This window comes from Giraffa tippelskirchi, chromosome 6, assembly GCF_054371585.1.
Source record: "Giraffa tippelskirchi isolate mGirTip1 chromosome 6, T2T-mGirTip1v1.2.pri, whole genome shotgun sequence".
Taxonomy (NCBI): Eukaryota; Metazoa; Chordata; class Mammalia; order Artiodactyla; family Giraffidae; genus Giraffa; species Giraffa tippelskirchi.
In genome coordinates, this window is record NC_137280.1 from 8651973 (window position 1) to 8664059 (window position 12087).

General features: G+C 40.1%; 1 protein-coding gene across 8 annotated transcripts in view; it reads right to left on the reverse strand.

The window, feature by feature from the left end:
• RUNX1T1 (RUNX1 partner transcriptional co-repressor 1) overlaps positions 1-12087 on the reverse strand; it is a 148236-nt gene that overhangs the window by 80709 nt on the left and 55440 nt on the right. The window contains exon 1 of one of the 8 annotated variants that reach the window (XM_081496871.1): positions 4902-5030. The exons of the other annotated variants lie outside the window; for them this stretch is intronic. The gene's annotated coding sequence lies outside the window, so the exon portion shown is untranslated. Of the gene's footprint in view, positions 1-4901; positions 5031-12087 lie in introns of those variants that run through there. 8 annotated transcript variants of the gene reach the window in all.

Consider the following 12087-nt stretch of genomic DNA (forward strand, 5'->3'; position numbering starts at 1 on the left):
CTTTAAAAATTACCCTAAGTAAATAATATTACATGTACAAAGACATTTATAATGAAGAAGATTGGAAATGACCTAGTTGTCCAACAATGCTCATTTGGCAATTCAAATTCTAACAGAACCATACAGTACAACATAATGACATGTATATTTACATGGAAAGATATTACAAGGATGCATGTTTTGTAAGGTCCTGTTTAAAAAAGACACACACAACTATTTTAAGACAGTTATAGGTGGGTCGGTGTGTGTGTGGGCATAGGTAAGAATCTGGAAGGATATGCGTGCAAAGGCTCTATATCCGAATACTGAGAGGGGCCATCTGTTAAACCAGTGGTTCACACTAGGGCGGAGTTTTCAAATACACTGTCAAGCAGTCATGTTATAAAACGCCTTTTTCTCTTAAATTTTTTTTGCTGTTTTAACATTGTATTTAAACAATTCTAAGAGCCCTCTATTTTTTCTTTATATCATCTCTAAAACTGGTAAGTACTTTAAAACCATGGAATCAAAGCATTCTGTCAGCACTTTTTTTCTAGGAGATTTGTAAATTACCACATGCCTTAAAATTAATTTAGATAAACTATAGCATATCTAGATTTTTCTAGAAGTGGAACTAAATGCGAAAATAATTAATGGAAGAACATGCAATTCATTCTATTTGGAACTCTACCGAGGTTGTTCAGCTTTAGCTTAAAGGAGCAAAAAACTGGGATTGAAGACAACCAGAAGGGGAGGGGAAGGGGACGTCCCAGGAGGTAGGGCTCTCAGCCAAGGAAAACCCCTGAAGGTATCACAAAGGTAGACACGGTGCCTCATTCACCTCAGTACCCCAATCACCTAGCAGTAGCTAGCACCAATGTTTGCTGAGTAAAGGGATAAACATGCTTTCAATAAACAGAAGTCCACACACAGTATAGACAGAAAGGGAAAGACCTACAGATCACTTGCCAAGGGAAAATTCAGAAGTATAAGAGCATACCATGAGAGTAAAATCCCCAAATACATGATCAAACTCTTTATAAAATGTTCAAGGAGCACCATACAACATAATCAAACCCTCCCCCTAAAGCAGTTTCAGTAAGCTGTCTAGCATCAATCAAGTCACTCAGTTGTGTCCAACTCTGCGACCTCATGGATTGCAGCACGCCAGGCTTCCCTGTCCTTCATCATCTTCCAGAGCTTGCTCAAACTCATGTCCGTTGAGTCAGGGATGTCATCCAATCATCTCATCCTCTGTCATCCCCTTCTCCTCCTGCCATCAATCTTTCCCAGCATCAGGGTCTTTTCCAGTGAGCCTGCCCTTCTCATCAGGTTGCCAGAGTATTGGAGCTTCAGCATCAGTCCTTCCAATTAATATTCAGGGTGGATTTCCTTTAGGATGGACTGGTTTGATCTCCTTGCAGTCCAAGGAACTCTCAAGAGTCTCCTCCAACACCACAGTTTGAAAGCATCAGTTCTTCAGCACTCAGCCTTCGATATGATCCAATTCTCACATCCATACATGACTACTGGAAAAATCACAGCTTTGACTATACGAACCTCTGTTGGCAAAGTAATGTCTCTGCTTTTTAATATGCTGTCTAGGGTGGTCATAGCTTTTCTTCCAAGAAGTAAGCATCTTTTAATTTCATGGCTTCAGTCACCATCCACAGTGATTTTGGAGCCCAAGAAAATAAAACCTTTCACTGTTTCCATTTTTTCTCCATCTATTTGTCATGAAGTGATGGGACCGGATGCCACGATCTTAAGTTTTTTGAATGCTGAGTTTAGACAGGGGTTCCCAAAGACAAGTTTGGACTGCCTGTGAATTATATTAGTAAATTGTTCACATACAATAATTCCATACTACAGGGGAAATGAAGGTATGTGTTTAAATGGACATTTCTCTCTGATTTAATATGGTCAATATATTAAAAGATCAATTCTAGAAATGCTACACAATTGGGTTAATTTCACATTTACCATTTCTTAATAGATTCTGCCTCCGTTAATATTTTGCATAATATAATTTTTCATGGAGGCCCATGACCTTATTTAAATTAATACAGTAATTCAGAGAAGGTATCCTAATTAATTAATTGCTAATAAATATTCCCTAAGGACAGAAGCTCAAGTTCTTTTTACCAAAGAAATAACTGCATGTACATATTCAAATGTGTCTAAGTAAGTCTATTTTCCCTTATCTCAAGATACTTTAAAAACAAGCATATATTTTAATCTCAGGAAGACCACTGGGAAACCCAGAATTATAAAATTCTAACTACAGCTTGAATGACATATTTTACAATACATACCACCTTAAGTTTCAGGGATATGCCTCAAGTAGACACATAAATAAATTTCAAGTTCATAAGTCCTTAATGTAGCTTCATCTGTACATATACTTTAAATGTGGGTAAATATGTTATTAAATTAAGACAGCAATCTTAATTCCCATCCATTTACTACGAATCATTTATATTTCATATAGCACTAGAGATGTCTTCTCTGAGCTTAAGAAGAATTATAATGGGGGGAAATCAAACCAACAGTGATGGACAACGGCAAAGAGCATTCCACGCACAAATGAAAAATATTGCTTGGTGGAGATCTATTAGATCATTTTCAAAGACACAACCTTCTTGACACTCTCTGTCACATAAATTAACCACAAAAGTAATAAATGTCTGAATACAAAGGAAGCTGTTCTCATTCAAGGTTCATCACATTATTATTAACTTCTTACTAACAGTAACTCGAATTAGGATATATCCAAAATCACCCGTATAGTAAGATCACTACTGCTACTTCCTTAAAAAGCCAAGAAGTAGAATTTTTGGCACAAGGCAAACACTAGGACAGAAGTCCACTGTCACTGTGAATGTTGTCACTCCTTGAGTAGCAGCAAGAAAAAAAAAATGCTGGGAAACTCTGTTTTGAGGTATCAAACCAGTGCTTATTTTTCTATGGCTTTCCTTTCTCGAAAGCACTGCCCAGGATACCTAACATAATAAACTATTTCACATACTCTTCATGTTCTCTCTCTGAGAAACAATAATTTACTTGTACAAGCTTAGATTTGCAAGAAAACACTAGCTTTTGCCCTGGGAAATCATATTTTAGGTTTACTTGGCCTGACTCTAGGCGAAATTACAAAGGCAGCAAAGTTTATCTTCCATGTCTTCCCATCCTCCTTGGTTTTTCTTCCGTGCAATACCTCCCACTATTCCCTACCCACAGGAAATCTGGAACTCTGATCCCACCCCTGAGCTAAAGATAGTAAACTGTGACACCCACCTAACCCCAGCGCATGGAGCTGGAGATCTGTCCCAAAGTCTGCTTTTGGGACTAGTTGCAGTAATCATATAATGGTGATGATTATGAACAGTGACTTTGCACACACTCACACACACACACTTTTCCTCATTTTGTGAACCAGAATTACCTGAGATGAGGGGGCGGGGGAAGGGTAGAGGAAATACAGAAAGAAACACCATGCAATTGAGTGTAGGTAATTTATCTTGTTCTGCCTCACCCTGAACACATTACTGGGTGCTCAGTAACAGCTTCATTTGCAGGTAATATCCTTTTCTCTTTTTTAAGTTATTCATTTTTTAATTGAAGGATAATTGCTTTACCGAATTTTGTTGGATATTCTTCCAGGTAATATCCTTTAACAAACAAACATGGTCCTTCTCTACCTTAACTTAAGGATAAACCATTACAGGTCTTACACAGGGCCTTCAGGAACCAAGGAAGTATCAGTGGGAAGAACAAAATGTATCCTATACGTTCTAGGCGGTTACCTACTGGAGCATATACTCCAGTGTCTGTGAATATCTGTTTATGAATACGACTACGAATCGAATGAATTAATAATCTGTTTATGAATAGAAAGTTACTATTTTCCTTCTCCCTTTTACAAAGGGTCAACTCATTTTCACCTTTTCTATTTCAACATCAGTGTCACCTCCTCAGGGCATCAATCTTTCCCTGGCAATCCAACCTCAAGCAGGTTGTTTTGCCCCTTAATTCCCTTCACAAAACTTGGAAAACTCAAAATTCGTTTACATCCTTTCCCTTGGAGCTTAGGGAGCTCCCCCTCCCAGAATCCCAAGCCAGCACAGTGTACTCCAAAAAATCTGCTAAAACAAAATTCTAAAGACAGAATTCTAACTTTGAAAGAGGCAACAACAGAATGTGAACTAGTTATAAAACCAGTAACAAAAGAAGTGGGGAGGTGTCATGAACCAAAAACACAAAGGGAGGGTTAATAACCATGAGTTCAGGCTAAGGTCAAGGTTAGATGGGCGGTGTGATAAAGCAAGGAGGAAAGGCTGAACAGGACAGAGAAAATGAAGAAACAAACAAATTCCAGATTAAATGAGCCCAAGCATGTCCAGCCTGGTAGGGCCCCAGACAAGATGAGGCAAGAAAGACAGAGTAAAAAATAAGGGTGCATTAATTAATCTAGAAGACATCACTTGACTTGCCTCAATCCTCCAGCCAAATTCTGATAACCTCATGTCCTATTGAAGCAAATAAACTGAGGTTATCAACCATCAGTTCAGTTCAGTCGCTCAGTCATATCCGACTCTTTGTGACCCCATGCACTGCAGCACTCCAGGCCTCCCTGTCCATCACCAACTCCTGGAGTTTGCTCAAGCTCATGTCCATCGAGTGGGTGATGCCATCCAACCATCTCATCCTCTGTCATCCTCTTCTCCTGCTTTCAATCTTTCCCAGCATCAGGGTCTTTTCCAATGAGTCAGTTTTTCACATCAGGTGGCCAAAGTATTGGAGTTTAAGCTTCAGCATCAGTCCTTCCAATGAGTATTCGGGACTGATTTCCTTTAGGATGGACTGGATGGATCTCCTCGCAGTCCAAGGAACTCTCAAGCATAAAGCCCTGTAAATCTCACCCTCAGAACTCCTGCTTATCTGCACTTGAGTCTTAAGTCTCAGAAGAGGCAGCTTCCGTCTCTGAAGGCTTCACTCTACCAGTCATTCCACTGTTTCCTCAACTCAGCTTGTCTGACTCTAGGTCTTTCGTTCCTAGAACCTGGGCATGCTCAAATCCCCCCCTCCAAGAACAAACAAACCCCTGTCTCCATGGAGATGGCGTTCCCTCCATTCTCTCCATTCTCCCACTGACAGCTTCTGAAGGGCAGACCTCAGTGGCTCCATCTATGTCATCTCTTCGATCCACTTTGCAACTCAACACAAACGTGCTCCAACAAAGGGACAGAGGTATACTGGCAACTCTTTTTCTTCTAGATGGCCAAATCCGAAAGGTCATCTTGGCCCCTCTCAATTAACGACCGGTCCCTCTGCAGTATTTCACATGGTTGACCACTCACCCTGTGAAACTCTTCGCCCCCTGCTTTTAATGAGACCTGACTTGCAGATGCCCTGGAGGTCACAAGTGTTCTTTTCAAGGCTTTCCTCTCTTCACACTGTACATTTTCCTCCTGAGTGAGTCATTCCAAAAGTTTTAGCTATCACCAGTGATTTCAAATCAAGACATCCAGTGTACACATCTTTACCCAACAAACCTACAATTTAACCTGAAAGTTAAAGCTTCAGAGTGAAGTCACTGTCCTCCCTTGATGAACTTTTCAATATCCTGATTGATGGCAACTTGTTGCCCAAATAAGAATTCTGAGTCATCCTAGATACTATGACTACTCCCCAGTCCTGACTCCACGTCCAGCTGATGCACTAGAGCCCTCTGGTTCCCCAGTTCGTACCTCTAAAGCCTGCTGCTCCCAGCCTCCTCCTCCTCCTCACTGATTCTGCAGCCAGTCATCACCCTGTCTCACCAAGCGGACTGCAGATCTCATCTTCTTTAATTCACCTTTGATGTCAGCATCCAACCCAACAACATGGTCCCTCTGCTTAAAAGCATCTAGTTACTTTCCTTTCAGCCACTCCAACCTACAAGACAAATATCTACTTCTGATACTTTCTCCTGCTGTCAGTGCTAGCCACGCTGGTTCATGCCTTAGTATTCCTGTTTTAGGTTCTTTCCTGTTTTTAAAATGTCCTCCAGCAACAAGAAGCTTGTGATCCTTCAGGCACCTCTTTCATGAAGGCTTTCCTCATCACCTTTGGTCCACATTCAGATTAAAGACAGCTGATCACTCCCTTCTCTAGGTTTTATTTTCCATATATTTATTAAAGAATTTAGCATCATCCATTACAGTTGTTGTGCTTGCAAGTCTGTGTCCATATGTGTATACTATGCCCACAGGCACATACATGTCTTAGAAGGCTCAGCCCACCTCCTATATTATTACCCCAGCATTCTGCACAGAGCCCAGTAAGTAAATGCTTAGAAACTGGTTCTGAATAAATATTTGCTGGCAAACTGCTGTAAGTCAAAAACACTAGGATTTAAGACAACAAAGTAAAGAAAGTTATCAAGTTAAAAAAAAAAAAGGAAAACAAAGAAGGGTGAGAAAGAAAATAGCATTTGTACATTAGATCCTGCCCTGAACCAAGCGGAAGTTAAGAGGTCTGGCTCTCTGTACTCCAAAGCCCTCTGCTCCATCCTGTGTCATAACACAACACACATCTTATTGTAAATAACTCTGTGGGTGTCTGTGATGAAATGTCACTACCATTATAAATACGGTCAAAATATCTTAATAGCAATTATATTTACTGAGCATTTACCAAGTGTCAGATACCTTTTTAATGCTTTACTCATGTTAACTCATTTAATCTTCACAATAGGCCAGTGCTATGAGTGTTTTAGTATTACCATTTTACAGATGGAAAACTGAGCCTTAAAAAGATTCATCAATTTGCCCACTGTCCTGTAGCTAGTGAACAGGATTCAAAGTCAAGGTGTATGATTTCAGGGCCTATGCTTCTGATTTAACTAGTATATAGCCCAAGTACATAAATGGGCTTCCCGGGTGGCTCAAGTGGTAAAGAATCCACCTGCCAATGCAGGACATGCGGGTTCAATCCCTGGGTCGGGAAGATCCCCTAGAGGAGGAAATGGCAACCCACTCTAGTATTCTTAGCTGGAAAATTCCAAGGACAGAGGAGCCTGGCGGGCTACAGTCCACTGGGGCTGCTAAGAGTCGGACGTGACTGAGCAACTGAGCATGCACATGCAGACACACAGGTAAGGGCACCAGCGTTCTAGGAAGGCATGGGCCATGCCTGGCTTATTTGCTACTTGACACACAGTAAATGCTCAGTAAATACTTGCTGGCCAACTGGCTGGATGAATAAAAGATTGTTTAGAACTTTGAGCCTAATGTGTATTTTTTCCTATAAGATACAGGTGATGTTCTTTTGGGTTTCTTTGAACTGTAAAAACTCTGTGGTTTTAGTACACACAAAGGTCAGGAGCCTGCTGCCTGTGCTGTGATGATGACACGCTGGGCAGAGTACAGACAGGTAACTAGGCGCATGGGCTGGCATCACTAGGGCTTGAATGGAATCCTAGATGCACCTCCTAACCTGGGCAAATTCCTTGATCTTTGAATCTTTATTTCTTCACCTTAAGATTCGGGTGGTCCTAACAATTGCCTCAATAGGTGATTTTGAGGATTAAATGAGGAAATATGAAAGAGAAGCACTTATGCAACGCCTAGAACATATTCAAACACTAAATAAATGGCAGCTATTACTGCAATCCTCAGAATCAGAGACCGACAGATGCACTCACATGAAGGGAACAGATACGCGCCTGCTCATGAAGCAAACACAGAACCCTCACAGGAAGACTGTGTCCTGTTTCATTATCTGACTGCCTACGGCTACGCCTTCGGATTTAGCATGTGAGTTAGAAAAAGAAGATTTAGCACACAATTATATTTTCATTCAAAACTGTGAGTTCTATCTTACTCCTTTGTCCTTGTGTCCCTAACTGTTCATATCCAGGGAATTCTCTCAAACCTCAATCTCTCTCATTTCCCATTTCTTTCACTAGAAGTCATATTTCTTAAGTGTCATAAAAAATGAAGAGTGAGTGCAGAGGACTCTTGCTAAGGAAGAATTCGAGTCCACACAAATTTCTCAGCTCTCTTTGCTAGCTTATTTGATTTGAGTATCCTACTCCTTCTCTCCCAAAAAGCTTCCTTAAAAAGTTAAATTTATTCAATTGAAAATAATTTTAAGAAAATTGACATCCATTATACAAGAGTAAATAAAATATCCTCAAAAGTCTCCAAACCAAATTTGTGAAATCCTTTCCTAAAAAAGAAACACTTAGGTCCTTTTTCCTTTCTGAGCCCCAGCTGTAGCAAGTAAGGAAAATCTACTAAAAGAAAAAAAAAAAACGAAAAACAAAAACTATGTTCCAGCAGGCTATCATAAAACTGTAAGAAACAGTATTATCTCATAAAATTTAATAAACACACAATAAAGTTGTTAAATGAAATAAAATAAAAAGCAGGATGACTATTTTATATATTTGACAGTAGCAGTCATATAAGATGCTATATTAAAGATGGCATATGTGAAATTTTTCAAGCACATTTTCCTTTGAATTTGGGGAAAATGATAATAAAAATTATAATATCTTCAGTTGAATTTATTCCTAAATTTCTAAATTCTTTATCAGATCATGCTTATTTGTTTTATTCCACTGTCAGTTCTTACCATCCATGATAACAGGAATCAAGAATGGCATAAATAAATAAATGAAAACTCAAGACAAAGCTCATAGTAAATAACATAGTTTCTCTGCCTGCTCTCCAAAATGCTCATGAGCCAACATTAACTAACTTTAATTTTATGTTTTATCACTGCTCTTGCCCATTCTCTTGTGCAGAAATTAATTAGCAGTGATATGGGCAAAAGAGAAGCAGTGAGATAGAAAGGTCAAAATCAATTTACTCTGAATAAACAGGCTGGAACAGATAGTAGGCTGAATTCATATTTCGTGAATGAGAAAACCAACGTGAGTTCTACAAGATCTCACAGAAAGGCAGCTGGGAAGAAGTCAAGGCCACACCAGGAGCAGCAACCACGAAAACAGGGGCTGAACGGGGCCAAGAGGGGATGAATCAGGGTCATGATCACTCTTTTCAAGAGATGATGAAATGAGGACTGTGCAGAGGTGGCCTGAGTAACCAGCAAACTCATGTTCCCTGAAAGGACCCCATTCTAGTTCCTGTACCCATGTCTGCAGGCTTTGGATACATCCAATGAGGTTTAGACAGAATAAATATTATTATCACTATCATTATCATCGCTACTACTACTTCAGCAGTCACTTACTGGGCAGGGGTGGATGGGGACAAAGTGTGCTGAAAAATCTTTCATGATTTCATTTAATACTCAAGGGAACCAGATGAGCAAACCAAAGCACACAGAGCAAGTAGGAGCAGAGCAGATGGGGAAATCACACCCAGTCCTGTTTGACTGCAAAACCCAAGCTCTTCAGCAATGCAGTTACCCTCCACCCAGAAACCATGCTGGTTCAAGCAAAGATACTCAAGAGTCAATGAATTTCACAATCAGGAAACTATGCAGGAAACAAGCAACAGGAAGTAGGGAAATGTGGGCCCTAGATGGGGTATAACTATGAGATGTAAGCAGAGCTCTGGTGATAACTAAAGGAAACAGAAATGCTATCTCAAAAACATAAAAAATAAAGGTATAAAATACAAATGAAAGAATATAAAAGTTAACTTCAAAACTGGAATTTATGCATAGTCATGGCAAACCATAATACAATTTTGAAGCTTTGATAAAACATTAATTCAGTATTTTTCATTTTCTCAAAATTGTCTACCCTTTGTAGTCACATACAATTTAAGTTTTTCCACTTCAATCTGTATCTCAGACTTAACTGCTCACCCAAGCTACCCGCTCACATTTACAACTATCTGCAAAATGGCTTCTGTTATTAGAGAATCTCAAATTCAACATATAAGTAAGATCACCTTTTTCACAAAACCACTTCTTCCTCCTAACTTTCTTATTTCCACTGTGGCATGGCCTTCCTGCCAGTTACCCAGACTCAAAATGTCAGCAGCATTCTTGATTCTGTCCCTTCCCTTTCTCCCAAATAACAACACGCATTCAATGAACTCCTATCCTATAGAGTCTAACTCCTTGGTGCATTTAAATTCTTTCCATGATGATTTGGGCCCTCACTCACTCTTGCAATTTGTTCCCATAATCTCCACTTTTCTGCCTCTCAATCTCCATGGCAACCACTATTTCCACTTTACAGCCCCTGCTAGATAGACTTCAAGTTCCTTCAGTGCTGGGACTATGTCCTCTCTCTGATACTCCTGCAGTGCTTTGCACAAGTCCCTCCCAGAGTTAGCAGCGAAAGATTTTTTATATTAAAATGAATCTGCTCTAACGTGCAGGCACTGAAATTCAGTTACACTTCAAGATGACACCTATGAAGCCTCTACAACTCAGCAACTTTGAGATGGGGAAACAATCTCACAGAAGTCAGAAATTTTAAGTGGGTCCAGGGAAATTATTCAGAAAATAAAACTGACATTGTTGCTACACAGAAAGTTTTTTATCCGTGGCCTGTGGTCTCTCAGATGACACAAATATTTCATCAATACCTTATTTCCATTCATGTATCATTCTAGATTGTCTTTGCCTTGATAAAAGAAAGAAATTAGTTTTACTGCACAGTTGACTTTTCATATGCTAATAGATGTTGCCAGGGTAATTAATACTTGTGTAACTCATTTCTAGGATGCCATGACAGACCTCAACGTGGGCACTACTAATTATTTTAAAAAAAGAAAGCAAATAAGGAAAAGAAAAAAAAGGAAGAGAGGAATTCCCTGGTGGTCCAGCGGTTAGGACTCTACACTTTCACTACCAAGGACACAGGTTCGATCCCTGGACAGGGAACCAAGATATCACATGTTGTGTGACATGGCCAAAAATAAAAAAAAAATTTTAAAAAGAGAAATGTGGAAGGAGATTCTAAATCATAGCTTATAAGGGGTGTGTGTGCTGAGTCACGCAGTCGTGTTCGACTCTTGGTGACCCTTCGGATTGCAGCCCACCAGGTTACACCGTCTATGGGATTTTTCAGGCAAGAATACTGGAGTGGGCTGCCATTCTCTCCTCCACGGGATCTTCTCAACCCAGGGATCGAACCCACATCTCCTGTGTCTCCTGCATTGCAGGTAGATTAGATTCTCTACCCACTGAGCCATCAAGGAAGGTTATAATAAGAGGAACAAATAATTTCCCTTTATACAAACACATTTTTTAAACAAAGATTTTTAATATTATTCCTGTTCCTGTGCATTTATCTTTGGCAAATGCCTGTCCATCAGCACGTCATTGCCAAAATGGGTTTAAAAGTACTAGAGGAAAGTAGTTAGGATCCAACCAAGGCAGAACATGCAGCCTCTGTAGAGTGGGGCTTAGATTAAAGGAATCACCTTGTAATACAAAGAATCAGAAAACAAACTGGATTGAATATCAATGATAGCAAAATAATCTCTATGATGTATACATAAAATAATCAATAATAGGAATATCCATGAAACACACTGAGGTCCTCAGACTGAGACACTATTATGTTATGGCATCGTGCAGAAGTGCTGGGCAGAGGTTACCTGGGATGGGTGCCCAATCAGTCAGACAGAAAGTCTTCAATGGCCCGAAAAGAAACAAAGCTCCCCCCCCTTCACTCTCCCGGCCACCTCTCTGGGTCCACGTCCCAGGGATTGTCCATCCTCACTCAGGTCCAACCAACCAAGCCAAAGTAGCCTCCTTCCTCTCCCTGAAATGACCCAGGCCACACTCCAGCCTTTCCACCTCTCTGCCTTTCTGTTGTCCCCTCATAGAGCCACATAAAATCTCTGCTCAAAAGTCCGTTCTCAAAGAGGCCCATTTTAAACACCCAAATTAAAACTGCAAGCTAACAGTCCTAAGAATCTTTTTTATCCTGCCCAATTCTTCCCATAATTATCACCCTTGAATATACTACAGAATTCACTTGTGTTTTATGTTTATCATTTATTGTCCACTCTTGTCCACCAACCCCCACACCTACCCCGAGTACACTGGACTGTAGGTTCCATGAGGGCAAGGAACTGAACCTGCCTTATTCGCTGACTCTTCCCCCAGTGGCTAGAACACGGTGTAGCA